We start from the raw sequence: 14,913 nt of genomic DNA on the forward strand, positions 1-14,913 counted from the left end.
GTGTATTACACTAGTGTCCATCTCTAGTGGAACACTCTTCTCCTCAGGATCCCCCCTAGTATTTTACTCTATTGCCGATCTCTAATGGAACACTCTTTGCCCCAGGATCCCCGCTAGTATATTACACTATTGTTGGAGGATCAGTGCGCTTTTCCACCTGTGGCCTCCTCTCATGGTAAGCTCTGTCCCCAGCTCTTTGAGCCTAAAATAGTTGCTTTTAGTTTATTATGGAACTAATTTTGCCGTGTGCAGCGTGTGCTTATCCCTGCTCCCAGCCCTCTTCCATGTTTCAGCCTCACCGCCCACCTGACCCCTGATTGTGGCTGGTGCCTCTTTAAGTCATTACTCTAGGGCAGCCCCACTGCCCATGCATCCCCTCTGGCTAAAGGCCCAGAGGCAAAGGCAGATCCTGCAGAAGCAGCTCAGAGCGTGTTTGCTAGTGGTCGCCGGTGGAGCAGGCAGTGCAGCCGTCAAACCAGTAGCGACTGGCAAGGTAAGCAAGGTGCAGGCAGGGGGAACAGCCATTACTGCTCCCAATTAAACTGTTCCACAACTCTTATCACTAATAGCTTGAAGTCTGATGCACTTAACCCACGGTTGTATGGTAGTCATATCTAGCACTTAAGCCATTGGGCCTCATTCTGAGTACGGCGCTAACCAATGGCGCTATTAACGCCTTGGTTGACGCCGTACCCGGACCGGCAGCGCCTTGGTGGATGGCGGAATCACCGCCCCATTCCAAGGTCGGCGGGGCGGTAATTCCCCATTCACCAAGGCTCTTCCCCATTCCCAAATGAGCCCCCATAGGGCTCAATGGGAATGGGGAAGATGCAAATAACGGTGACCGTTCATTACGGTCACCGTTATTGGCTTGGAGGCCCCTTTGCGCCCTCGACTTTAACACCTGCTCAAAGCAGGCGTTAACGGCGAGGGCGCAAAGGGAACTCGGAGTATGGCGGTAAGGGATTACCGCCACCGGTCTCGTTACCGGTGGCCGCTATCCCTTACCGCCATACTCGGAATGAGGCCCATTGTGTTAGTTAGCCATATCGGAGTGACCCATTAACTACCACACCCGTCTCATTATCTAGTATCCTACTCCACCAGGCACTCAGTCTATCTATGCCATTTACCGCAGATATACAAGGTAGCCATTGTGAAACTAGCCTCAATGTGTAAGGTAACCATACTTTGCAGCAAGCCAATTGTGTTAGTCAGCCTCAGTTTGCATTTGGGCAGGTATGGATGGTGTAGACTTGTGAAGATTAACATGCGACCCAACTAGACAGAAATATGAAGTTAATCATGCGTTGCATCCAGATAGAATTGTGAAGATAATCACGTGTCACATCCAGATAGAATTGTGAAGATTCGCCTTGCGTCACATCTAGATAGAATTGTGCAGATTAGCTTTGTGCCACATCTAGAAAGAACTGTGAAGATTAGCATGCATCACAGCTAGATAGAATTGTGCAGATTATCCTTGCGTCACATTTAGATAGAATTGCAGAGTACAGCATGTGTCACATCTAGATAGTGTCACTAACCAACCCTACTATAAAATAAATTAAAAAATCACCCTCTGCATACACCTCTCAAAATCTAAGCACAACTATATCTCGAAAGCACAACAAACTGCACGCACTTCACTACACTGCAACAACAAAACAAACCGCACAACAGCACATGTCGACTAACAAATGAAAAGTACAACTAAGTTCAGCGAACGGTGTAAGCCGAAATGAAGCTGCCATAAGGACAACACAGCTCTCTTGCACTCTTCCCGCTCAGTCCTACTAACTCACTCTTCCCTCTTGCTGTTCAGATCTGCCAGAGTGTGATGCTGGAAATGCATTGGAGGGACAGGGCCTCCAAGTCCTTGTCCTGTACTCCGTTATCATGTGTGTTCTGTGTTGTTTTCTGCACAGGAGTCTAGTTGGGACTCCTGGCAGTGCAACTCTTCCTATTTCTGCCTGTGGTAAACAGAGACCCTTGGATTACCCCTATGACCCCCATGGGTGTGGGTACAACCCTGTACACCTACTGCATGTTTTCTGGCACCTGTGTGTGGCCCACAGAGCAAGTATGGGATGATGACAGCTCCATGCTGAATTTGGCAGGTGCTCTGAGTATCCTCCATTTTGGGATACCCAGGCCCTGCCATAGGAATCAGTGGATTCCTGATAGAAGGCAAGATGGCCCCTGTGGCCTCTTGATTTCTATTACCTGTTACCTTGTTTTGCCAAAGTCCTGAGAAGGCCTGATTTTGTCCCTTCCCCTGATTGGCTGCTGGGTGGAAGAACCATATATGGTATTGTGAAGAAGTCCAGGCCAGACTGGTTGGAGCCTTCCCAGTGACTGTATGTTGTGGGTACACCCTTGGGGTGGGAACTGTGTGAATACTGTGTGACCAATATGCATTCTATGTTATGGGTGTCTGGTATCTGTGTGTGTTATGCAAAGAATGAGACAGCCCTGCCTGAAACTGACATGAATGCAGTGTGGTGTGCTGAAAGGCTGGGTGCTTGCCCCAATCCACATTCCTTTTTATGGGTGTATGGGTGTCTGGGTGGAAATGCATGGCCTGAATGTGCTGTGAGCCTGATTGGCTGCCTGCCTGCATGAATGCCCTTTTTCTGATTGGCTGACTGAGCTTGACTCAGTAGTGTGAATGAGTGACAGATGTGTATATTTGTGAACCTCTCACTTCCCAATTTGTTCAGAAGCTGAAGTTGAAACTTGAAGCTGCTTAACTTGAAGTCCAGCTAGAAGAAGAATAATTGCTGCTGCTTTCCATCGACGAAATCTAAAAGCTGTCGAGTCTGTCGAGGACTGACCCGAGAGAGGACCTGGCTAGGAGACCTCTCCCCGAGCTACGAGGTAACATCGTGCATAAGCTGATCTTCATCGAGGCACCCTGGAAGTCAGTCCAAAACGGTTGTCAACCTAAGATGAGGTCAGCTAAGAAATCTTGAAGTAAAGCACCAAGACATCAAGGCCATCGAAGTCCATCGTTGTCGACCGGGGTTCGGAGGATTTCCGTGACCACCCGAAGCCTGTCGAGTCGTGTTGCCCAGAAGCGGGGACAGCTTGATGCCGTGCTGCTCAACATCAAGAACTGCAACGCTCTACCTTTTGCCAGAGAATATTTTGAATGAAAAGCCCCCTTGCCATCGTCGTCAACCAGTTTGTCCCGCCGGAAAAAGTTGAGTTCACAGACGACCAAGGAGAATTCACCGGTTGGTTTCCCGCCCCAAAGGCCACAAAGACGCCAACAAGTGAAGATCTGAAATCCAGCCGTGTCGAGTCCCGATCGCTGACACCCACTGCCGGGCCTACATTTTTCACTGAGTCTTCTTTGCTGCACCAAACACTTTGCATCGAGGTGCACCGCATGCCTCATCTTCCCAGTACATCCTCGAACGATCGTCGACGAGCAACGCGAAGAACAAAGCTGCAGTCTCAATGCCGTTGTTCACATTTCTTCAAGGAATCTCGATGCCTTGTGTTTCCTGCTTTAAAGGGAGTTCACTCTTGAGGGATCTGTCAGCGAACCGTCAAAGAAAGTCTTCTAACTCAGGTACATTGGGGTAGTGGAACATTTTAACCAGGAAAAAAAGACTATTTAGACATTAATGGACTGGGCTTGTTAATACTCTTTATTACAGGTTGCCCAGTGGGCGGATCCCCACACAGTACTGTGTGTCAGTAGCTAAAGTACCATTCTTCCATTGTTTAACCCAAGTTGTCTTCCTTCCCATGATCTAGACTGATACACACTGTTATATGATTGTATGCCATTATAACTGTCAGCAGCTGATGCATTTTAAAGGAGTCAATAGCTTAGTGTGGTACCACATAGACGTTGTATATATTTGCCATATTAGAATTGCCAGAGTACAAAGTGTTATTAATTGATGTATATATCTTGAACCTTATTTTTAAATAAAGAACTGTGTTAGCACATAACATAGTGTGTGGACATTCCCTTGTGGGGGGTTTGTGGACTACACTGTACTTAAGAACCAGCCTGCATCACCTGCTGAGAGCTTAAGCCTTGATGGCTCGTCCACGCTACCATGTAGAGAATCTTGGCTGGGGTGCTCTCTGCTTCTACTCTGCCATATAGACAGGGCAGGAGTACAGATACCCCCTCCAGTCTTTACAGAGCCCTAGGGGACCACGCCGCTGGTGATAGTGCGCAGTATAAATATCCTTTAACATAAGTTCAATATTGTATTTGATCATGTGTTCATGATTAAATGACCACTCACCAACCAAGAGATTTAAAAAATAAAATGTAATAAGCAGAAAAGATGATCCTTCCCTAAGAAGAATTCCTCAGTCATTAAATATAATTCATGATTGGTGGCAGAGACTAAACCAGAGCCAAGCCTACACGTGCACATGTGCTGCACCTCCCATTATGCTGACATCATCCTACCAGAGCCACGCCCACACGTGCACATGTGTTGCACCTCCCATTATGCTGATATCATCCTACCAGAGCCACGCCTACATGTGCACATGCTCTGTACCTCCCATTATGCTGACATCATCCTACCAGAGCCACGCCCACACGTGCACATGTGTTGCACCTCCCATTATGCGCACAGCATCCTACCAATGACAAGACTAGGAAGGAACTGTTAACTAAAACGATAGAAATTGGGCCTGAACAAAAAGATTTGCTAATTGACTGTAGGCCAACAAAATTGCACCCAAATCACTTCTCTTGTGATTGTGAGAAATTTTAATATACATTTAATCTCAAAGAAGAGAATCACATTTCTTCACAAATATTCAATATCCCAAAACTATTTGAAGACAACAGAAAATTAATTTGGATAAAGGGTTTGTAGGTAAGAAACAGAAAAACAAGGATGATTTTGTACAAGGGCAGCCTGTATGGCCTCTTTACACTTAAGCCTGTATGGCCTCTTTACACTTAAGCCTGTATGGCCTCTTTACACTTAAGCCTGTATGGCCTCTTTACACTTAAGCCTGTATGGCCTCTTTACACTTAAGCCTGTATGGCCTCTTTTTCAAGGATGAAAATGTAGAATGGAAAAATAAAATAATTTCTCAGTGGACTTTACTAGGCAAATATCACAATTGTATTTATTTATGTATTAATTAAGAATGTTTATACCATCGCGCCACAAGCCCGCAGGCCTCAGGGCACGCAAACGACAACAAAGACAAACGGGCGAAATAAAAAGATCCATGACGATATGCAGGGAAAGCCGAGGATGGAGTTCAGGGGTCGAAGAAATGCATTACCATGAAGGAATAAGAATATCTAATCAGGTGAGATATTGAAGATATTGTTCATTTGTATTGTGTATATACACAAGTATTTCAAGGCACAGCAAGGCAGGAGAGGGTAACAGGAAGGAGGAGAGTAGCGATCCCAAAAGGCCTTGCGACATTCAGATCATGCAAATAGCGAGAAATGGAAGTGGGAAGGGAGGTGGGGGAAGAGCAGGAACTGGGAAGAAGGGCCCATGAGAAGGAAGTGCCAGTGAAGCCAGGTGGCCAGGTGGCCAGGGGGATTGAGAGCATGAAGGGGGTACACAACTAAATGCAAGTACAGGGGGTTGAAGGCTATAAGACAACCAGCTAAGTGTACGAGTGGGTGTAGGATGGGCAAATCCTCATGTTTGGCCTACAATTTGTAGAGCAAGACCTAAAGACAATAAAAACACCCCAAAAGCTTGGTGCACTGCTTTGCAAGAAAAACATGATTTATTTTGTCTACAAAAAGGAAAAAGTATCAGAGGGTTAGTTCAAAGCAAGTACTTTTTTTTTAAAGGCATTGAACATACATCATGATGGAAGTAATGTACAGTGTTATCCAAACACCCTCATTGGCTACCATGGCTACTGGCCCTCAGGCTACTCCTTTTCAGGATCTGTGTGAGTCCCTTTCTTCTTTCTTTCTTACCAAGATTAGGGACATCCGTAAGAACATTCAGGCGGGTCCTGGCCCTCTTGCTGCACCCCCGAACCCTATAGATTCCGTTCCCTCTAGTGACAACTGGTCTGATGTTCCAGTTTCTTCCGAACCTGATGTGCTAGCTGCAAGTGGGTGCCTCAAATCCACCTCTCCGGCTGACCCTATCCCCCTGACCCCATCTCAAAGAAATCTAGCTGATCTGATTCCTATGCTTACCTCAGCTGTTAACATCTCTTTTCACAACGGCGTTATTCCCGCAACACTTAAACATGCACTGGTGATCCCTCTTCTCAAGAAGCTGTCTCTTGATCCAGCGACACTTGCTAACTTCCATCCCATCTCGCTCCTCCCGTTCCTCATGAAGTTGTTGGCAGCCTTGATATCCCCACTTCTTTCCACCTTCCTCGAGACATCTGGGTTTTTGGACCAGTTTCAATCGGGCTTCCGCCCGGTAAGAGGAACTGAGTCTGTCCTTAATTCTGTATTGGACGACCTGGCTCGTCTTTTGGATCAGGGCGGAGTTGGAGCAGTGTTGCTCCTTGACCTGTCTGCCGCTTTTATCACGGTGGACCATCCCACCCTGATCTCCCGTTTATCTTCGGCCGGTCTATCCAGGCAGGTATTGAGATGGTTCACATCATTTCTCTCTGACCGCTCTCAATCTCTCTGTCTCTCTCCCTCTCTTCCGGTCTAAACCAATGGGGCTTGACTGCGGTGTCCCTCAGGGGTACGCTCTCTCTCCTATACTTTTCAATGTCTCTATCCGTCCCCTCCTGTCCCTCATTTGTTCTCATGGCTTTTGGTATTATTCTTACGCAGATGATACTCAGATTCTGCTGCGTCTTGATCTTACTCGCCCTGACACAGCCGCCCACCTAAAGAAGTGCCTGGAAGATCTGGGGGCGTGGATGACAGTAAACTGGCTTAAGCTAAATGGAAACAAAACAGAGGTGCTGGTTGTAGGCACTAACACCCCCCTTTTGTTCTGGATGAGCGATTTTTGGCCGACATCCCTGGGCCCTTTTCCTCTTCTGTCTCCCTCGGTCCGTAATTTGGGGGTTCAAACTACATCCTCCCTGTCGATGCATGAGCAGGTTGCTGCTGTCTGCATAAGGTGGTCACTTCAAACTTTGCATTCTGCGTAAGGTGCTCACTTACATCCAGGAAAAATTTCAGGCACCTGTGGTAACTGCCCTTGTGCTGAGTGCAGTAGATTACTGCAACTCGCTGTACCTAGCTCAGCCACGGTTTCTTATAAAACGCCTTCAACTTCTGCAGAACGCAGCCGCCAGGGGTGTGTTGTCCTCTCACCCCCACGGGGCTCACATGACCACTCTGCTCAGACAACTCCACTGGCTTCCATTGGAGCAGCGGGTTTTGTTTAAGTCCCTCTTTCTTGTCCATCGTGCCTTCTCTGTCATAGGGGCAGAATATCTCCTAAAGAAATTCTTACAATATGTGCCATCTTGCTGCCTGCGTTCTCAGTCAGCCTGTGTAGTGGCAGTGCCCCGGGTTAGACTCGGTGGCCGCCGCTAAAGCATGGAACGCCTTGCCTGCTGTCCTCCACACCACCGTGGACTAACTTGTATTCCACCGGCGTCTGAAAACTCACCTCTTCTAGTTCTCTCGAAACATGCTTTACCTGCCAGCGCCAGAATGCCTCAGGGCGTAAGTGCGCTCTAGAGATTCTGATAACATGACATCTATATACATACTAATAACCCACTATAGTCCCGAGTCCCTTGACCGTTTGGACACACACTATTCTACCCCGACCCCCCTAACACATGGTGCCTTTACTCTGTCACTGTGGTTCCCAGATACAGGATTGGTGTATTACCTAAAATGATGCCCTCCCCATTGGCCGAGTAAAGTGACGTGCACCTGCTTCTTCACATTAGTTCAGTTGACAATAAGCTCCTCTTGATGGCAGACATGGTGGTGCCCCGAAGATGCCTCCCCATGCCTACACTAGATTTGTGGCTCCTCGTATCACTAATGAAGGGTTGTTCTGATCCTCGCTCCCCTACTTGCTGTGCTATCGGATCAGCAATTCCCCAAACCCTGTTATTTCTTGTGAATGTATGTACTCAATTCTCCAGCCGCCTGCTAGTTCAAATGAGGCGGCGATCTATTCAGGGCGCACCAGTACCCTAAATCTCATCTCGTATATTGGTAGCTTAAGACTCCACCCATGAATTTGTACTTCAGGACGGCCAGAGCCCTATCCTCACTCTGCCATTCACATTCCAAATTTGGTGCGCCACAGGCCTGCAGCTGGATACAATGAAAACTTTATTGAACGCAGTTGCTGCTGTTCTCTACTTGATTACCTGGGCCTGGGCAAGGGGCTAGTTCCACATCTTTGCTACAGGAAACCATTGCGCTACAGAAGGTGTGAAGAGAATACATTCAATCCAAAATATTAGGCCTCACTTCCAATACGGCAGTGCTTCAGTTGTTCCCGCACCCAGGTCCCGGCTCTTCGCACTCATTTGCACCCAGTGCCAATTCTACTCTGAATATGGTTTCATTAACACTACAAAACACAACTCATGCCCTATATGTGTGCCTACCCAAAGCCGCAACACTACCTCAAAGGTACATTTGTTGCTTATCCTATATTTTCCTATAGAAGCTATCATGTGGCAAGCTTCCAACTATAACCCTCACACATCGACTATCGTGCCTCTGCTGTTTGTGACGGGCTAATACATTTTCCTCGGTCTGAACCTTTTGGCATTGCTGAGACCCTGCGTGTGCATCCCCAATCAGATGCCATGTGGAAATCTGGTGGATTTACTGCAAGCAGTCATTTCACTGATTGACTGATTTTTGCCTTAAGTGGAGGATTTATCTGCAGTATCATGCTGGAGGTACCTCCTTTATTTCAAGCTCAATCTGGGAATTTCTCATTGTGGTAATTCAGTTACTGCCAAACAAAAAACAAAGTGGGGATATCAGAATTACCACCACGTGTTTACCACACTGCTGAACCTGTAACGAGGCACTCAATTCAAGCAAATGCCTGAACACAAATGCTTGGAGACAAAGGGCCTCATTACAACTCAGGCGGTAAGGGGTTTACGGCGCTGTAAACAGCGCCGACCCTTACCGCCTGAGTACGAGGTCCCTTAGCGCCATGGCAGATTTAACACCTGCTTTTAGCAGGTGTTAAAATCCATGGCGCTAAGGGACCATGGAGTTAATTACGCCACCGTAATTTACGGTGGCGTAATTAACGCCTTCCCCACTCCCATTATGCCCTATGGGGCAAAAATGGGAATGGGGAAGGGTAAATGGGGATTGGGGACTTACCGCCCCGCCAAACTCGGAATGGGGCGGTAAGTCTGCCAACCACCATGGCGTAAACGTAGTTTACGCCATGGTGGTAAAGTCACGGCCCAGGTGGTAACTTACCGCCTGGGTCGTAATGAGGCCCAAAGCCTTTTCTGTCATATGATACTCTACTTACCATAAATGACAGTAATACATGTTATGGTCAAACTAGATTGAGGAAAAATTCTGTTCCAAATTACTAAGACCCTCATTACAAGTCAGCCGTTAACCCTTAAAGCCTGATTCACACTTTAACGCCTGCTTTTTGCAGGCGTTAAAGTCCAAGGCGCTAAGCGACCTTGGTGCTAATTACGGCACAGTAATTTACGGTGCCGTAATTAGCGCCTTCCCCATCTCCATTATGCCCTACAAGGCAAAAATGGGAATGGGGAAGGGCAAATGGTGAATGGGGAATTACCGCCCCACTCACCTTGGAATGGGGCGGTAATTCCGCCATCCACCATGGCGGAATCCGGCATGACCATGGTGCTAATGGCACCATGGTCCACCGCCTGACTTGTAATGAGGGCCTAAGTGTCATTGTATCTCTTAAACATGGTGCTTTTTTCTCCATCTCTTGAATTCAGTGAAGTGTAGGATTTCAGCATGGAAAGGCACTCTTCCAGTAGTGGAGAGACTTGCTACGCACGTTATCAGAAATCTCTGTTATTATGCCCTACATTACAGTAACCCTTTTTATGGTCATACACTAAACAACAGGAAACAGCCACTTGGATTTAACAGAACGTTGCAGGTACGTCAAAGAGAATAACTAGTTATATCATTAGAAGGATGTTATGTTAAAGGATATTTATACTCCACACTATCACCACGGTGGTGGTCCACTGGCGGATCTGAAAGGGGAAGAGGGGGGATGGGATAGGAAGGTTGAGCGGGAAAAAGAGCAAGAGAACTGTGATGTGCTGTTGGCAGCCTCAGTTCGGTGAGCACTGTTCGCTGAGCTTAGATGTGCTTTTCGGTTGGTAGCCGCCATGTGTTGTTGTGCGAGGCTATGGGCCTCATTACACGGTAAGCGGTGGACCAAGGTGCTACTAGCACCTTGGTCCATGCCGGTAAAATACCGGCAGCGCCTTGGAGGAAAGGGGAATTACCGCCCTATTCCAAGGTTGGCGAGGCGGTAATTCCCCCTTCCCCCATTGCCCTTCCCCATTTTTGCCCCAAAGGGCATAATGGGAATGGGGAAGGTGCTAATTACGGTACCGCAAATTGCGGTACGGTAATTAGCACCCTGGTCCCTTTGCGGGTTGGTTTTTAACGCCTGCTAAATAGCAGGCGTTAAAGTACCAACCCGCAAAGTGACCTCGTAGTAAGGCGGTAAGGGTTAACGGTCACCGGTACCATTACCGGTGACCATTAACCCTTACCGCCTTCCGTGAAATGAGGCCCTATGTGTGTTATGTTTTGTTGTTGCAATGTAGTGAAGTGCGTGCGGTTTGTAGTGCTTTGGAGGTCTGGTTTTGTGTGGACTGAAAGTTGTATGCAGAGAGGAGAGATTGTTTAGTGAGTGTTAGGGAGAATTCTCTGTTTAGGCTGAATTTCCTAACCTAGTGAGTCCCCCAGCAGCTTTGCTGGATTTCTGGAGTTTGTTTTTTTCTCCTGCCAAGAGTGAGACTCTTTTTCTCCCACTCTTGGACATGATTTGTGGTGTTCCTTTGAATGTTAAAGTGTTTTATGGGCTATGGGGTCTTTTACTCCATAGGGTCTCATATGTTTTTACTAGGTGTGATACACAGCACCCTCAGTGCAGTAACACAGGGGTGTCCTAAGTGACCCCCACCATAGACTCCATACCCTGGGACTGACTACTGTCTCCCAGGGCATGTAAAGTCACCATTGGCTTTACTAGTCCCAAATTACTAACAGAACCAGTACAAACCATCATATTGTGGATGTACTGGTAGGGGCAATTCGATTGCCCCTGGGTCTGTTGTTCGAGGGGGCACTGTCCCATCCTCCCTAGTCAAGTTTTGGCTGGTGGCAGTGGATACTACTCTTTATATTCAACCGCGAATATATCTCTATGGGATTTTCCCATTGTTCGAGGCTAATCCTTTTTAACATAGCCTCTAACATACAGCCGGTTTATTTATTTAATATTAATTCACCGGTTGGTATTTTTTGCCAGAACTCGGTTTTAAAATGGCGTTTGTGTTCACCTCTGTAACTCCAAACCAAAGGTCGAGCCCTTTGTTCCACTTTTGGTGGGCTTCTACACAGAAGCCCTCCAAAGTGGTGCCACTCTGTCTGGGTACCACAGGGGGTATGGGAGTGGTTTAGGCACCTTGGACTAAGTTGCCTTGCCAACTCAGGTCACACTCTTGCGTGATTGCCCAAGTGGTGAGATGGCCCGCTCACCACTTAGCATGTTTGATTCACAGCTAGGCTGAATGAATGGGGATTTCTTGCATAAAAGCAGGGCTTTGGGGACTGGAACTTCAGAAGTCGCCACAGGACCTGAAAATCCGAAGAGGGAGAAGCTGAGCCGACCTGCTATGACGACACCACCGTGGAGCCTTGCTGAACCGACTCACCACTTCCCAACGACAGAGGAGATCTCCCTGCTGGAGAGTCTTCTTCCATTGACTGGTGGGCACAACCAGTTTACCTTCTTTCTCGCATCCCAGGATGTCTAGTGGTCGAATTGCCCGTGCCAAGCACCCCGGCAACCGGATAGCCACTTACCACTGGACCGCGAATAAAAGGACCGCTCCTTTTAATTGAGAACTCTGTGGCTGGTTTCTTCCCTGGCAGTGCAACGGACTCCTGTTTTCCTCCACGACGAGATCCTCTCTTCCTCCGGACGAAGCACCAACTTGCACCCGTTGCCAGGAACAACTGCCCCCGCTGGAGCGTTCTCACCATTTTAAGGTACTGTGTCCGCCAGGCCTCCCTTTCTATAGATTGCTACAAGGTAACAATAACTCCTTAACCTTCTGGAATGGGCTGGCCGCCTTGACCATCTAACTGGTCCCTTTCCTTTGGTCCAACTCTTTCTGAACCTTTTGCGAGACTTTTGTGCACTTTCAACCGTGTGACCTTGGACACATTTTGACCGGAGTCTCTTAAAGTGGGTCCGGCCGTTTGAACTTTGACTTTACGGTTTTATCCTGCCTTCTTCTCTTATTGTGTTCTTCTGAAAGTGTTGGGATCTGTTTCTATCTTTGCTCCGCCTTTTTCTCCCTTTTTAACCAAGTTATTAGAGTGCCATCTTTGTTAAGCGCTCACGGCTGTCTGAAAATAAGTGTTGCTTTACTTAAGACTTGTCTAATAACCGTTGGAGGGAGTGTATATACTTTAGTAACCGTGTTTTTGAACTGCTTGATATTAGTGCCAGTGTGTTTAACTAGATGTGTTTTTAAATAAATAATTATATCTCTTTGACACCAAGCTCTGGTCAGTGTTTGCTTGTTCTACTGTGTTCTTTTGACCTATTGTGAATACTCTGTATACTGCCTAACTCTTCTTGAGAGAAGTCTGACTGCTCAGCCACAGCTATCAGGTAAATCTGGGTGGTACAGACTGCTACCAATTGGGTTGACTGCCAACCACCTGTAGTCTTAAATCTGTTGCAGTGGTCCCAGAGGGAACTGCACAGGTTTCTGCCTAACAGTGAGATTGGTTAGTGGCATTGCTATTTAGAGGCGACGCATGCTCTTCTTCAGAATTCTGTCTAGATGTGGCGCAATGCTAATCTTTGCAATTCTTTCTAGATGTGACGCGAGCTAATATTACAAACCTGTCTAGATGTGATGCTATGCTAATCTTTAAAATTCTGTCTAGATGTGATTCAGACTTATCTTCACAATTCTGTCTCGATATGATGCAAACAAGTATTACAATTCTGTCTAGATGTGATGTAGGGCTAATCTTGACAATTCTCTCTTGATGTGTGAAGCAGTGCTAATCTTGACAGTTCTGTCTAGAGGTGACGCACTGCTAATCTTCACAATTGTGTCCAGCTGTGACGCAATGCTGTTCTTCACAATTCTGTCTAGAAGTGACGCAATGCTGATCTTCACAATTCTGTCTAGATGTGATGTGAGCTATTATTACAATTTTCTTTCAATGTGACGGAGGCTAATCATTCTGTCTGGGTTTGAATAAGGCTACTATTACAGTTCTGTCTAGATATGACGCAATGCTAATCTTTGTAATTCTGTCTAGATGCGGTGCAAGCTGAGATTCCCAAGTCTGACTAGCTGCGGCGCCAGCTAATATTTACAATCCTATCTAGTTGTGGTGCAAGCTGACATTCCCAAATCTGTCTAGGTTTGATGCTAGCTGGTATTATAGTTTTGTCTAGATATGATGCTAGTTAATCTTCACAATTCTATCTAGAATTGACGCCCGCTAGTATTGCGGTTCTTTCTACATATGACGCAAGCTAAGCATCACAATTCAGACTAGATACAAGATAATGCTAATCTTCAAAATTTGTTCGAATTGTGACGCTGGCACATATCTGCAATTTTATGTGGACTAGCTAGCACAGAGTAAAGTCTGCCTAGTTGTGAGATATTGCTCGCTGATATCTTGATGTGAGTGATCTGGCATAATCAGTCTATCTGGCACAAACAGGGTAAATGCGCAATGCTGCTGTCTGGCACAATCAGGCTAAATGTGTAGTGCTGCCTTATGGCACAATACAGCTAGATGTGAAATCCTGCTATCTGGTACAATCAGGCTAAATCAGGCTGACTCTGAAATGCTATCTGGCACAATCAGGCTAGCTGGCACAATCTGGCTAAATGTGAAATGGTGCTAACTTGCACAATCAGGCTATCTGGTACAGTAAGCCTATCTGGCATAATCGGGCTCAATTTTATGTTATGTTTTAGGATATTTATACTGTGCACTATCAAAATCGGAGTGTTGCCTGGTCCTCTGGCGGATCTGAAAGTTAAGAGGGTAGGATCAGTTGTTGGGTGTAGCAGGATAAAGGTAGAGCGAGATTAGTGGTGTTCTGTTGACAGCTTCAGTTCGGTTAGCGCCATTCACAGAGCATAGGTGCGGTTTTCGGATCAGTGGGCTCCTATGTGCCGTTCTGCGGTATGTGTGGTTTGTTTTTTTGCAGTTCTGTGAAGTGCTTGCGGTTTGGGGTGCAGGAGAGTGGTTGTGTTTGTTTAGCGTTTGAGAGGTGTGTGCCAAAAGTTGAGGTTTTAGCAGTCGGGTTAGTGGGGTTATCTCATCCTTCCGGGCATCTGTCTTGTGTTTCTTTCTATGGTCTTGCTGTCAGTTGGAGCATTCCCCTGTGTTTCATTAGCCCGGCTCTGTGCAAGGCAGCAGCCTATTTCTTAGACTGTCTAGTACTCCGTGGGGGGTACAGGAGGTGAGGGTCTCCCCCACCCAGGTTTGAGATTGCTACGGTTATCAGTTATTTCTTGGTCATGAGAGTGCTCTGTACAGCATCGTCTCCCTTTGTTCCTAGGGGGTTGTCCCCTCCCTATGAGTTCTAAGTGCTCCCTTTCCTGTTGGGTGTTAGTATTTAATCCTTCTTCATCTCTAGCAGCAGTCCCATCCCGTGGATTTAGCCTGAGCGAGGCGGTTTGGAGGTACCAGATTCATTTTGGTTGGAATAATAGTGGAATACTTCA

The sequence above is a fragment of the Ambystoma mexicanum genome, chromosome 6p, assembly GCF_040938575.1.
Source record: "Ambystoma mexicanum isolate Mex_15411 chromosome 6p, UKY_AmexF1_1, whole genome shotgun sequence".
Classification (NCBI taxonomy): Eukaryota; Metazoa; Chordata; class Amphibia; order Caudata; family Ambystomatidae; genus Ambystoma; species Ambystoma mexicanum.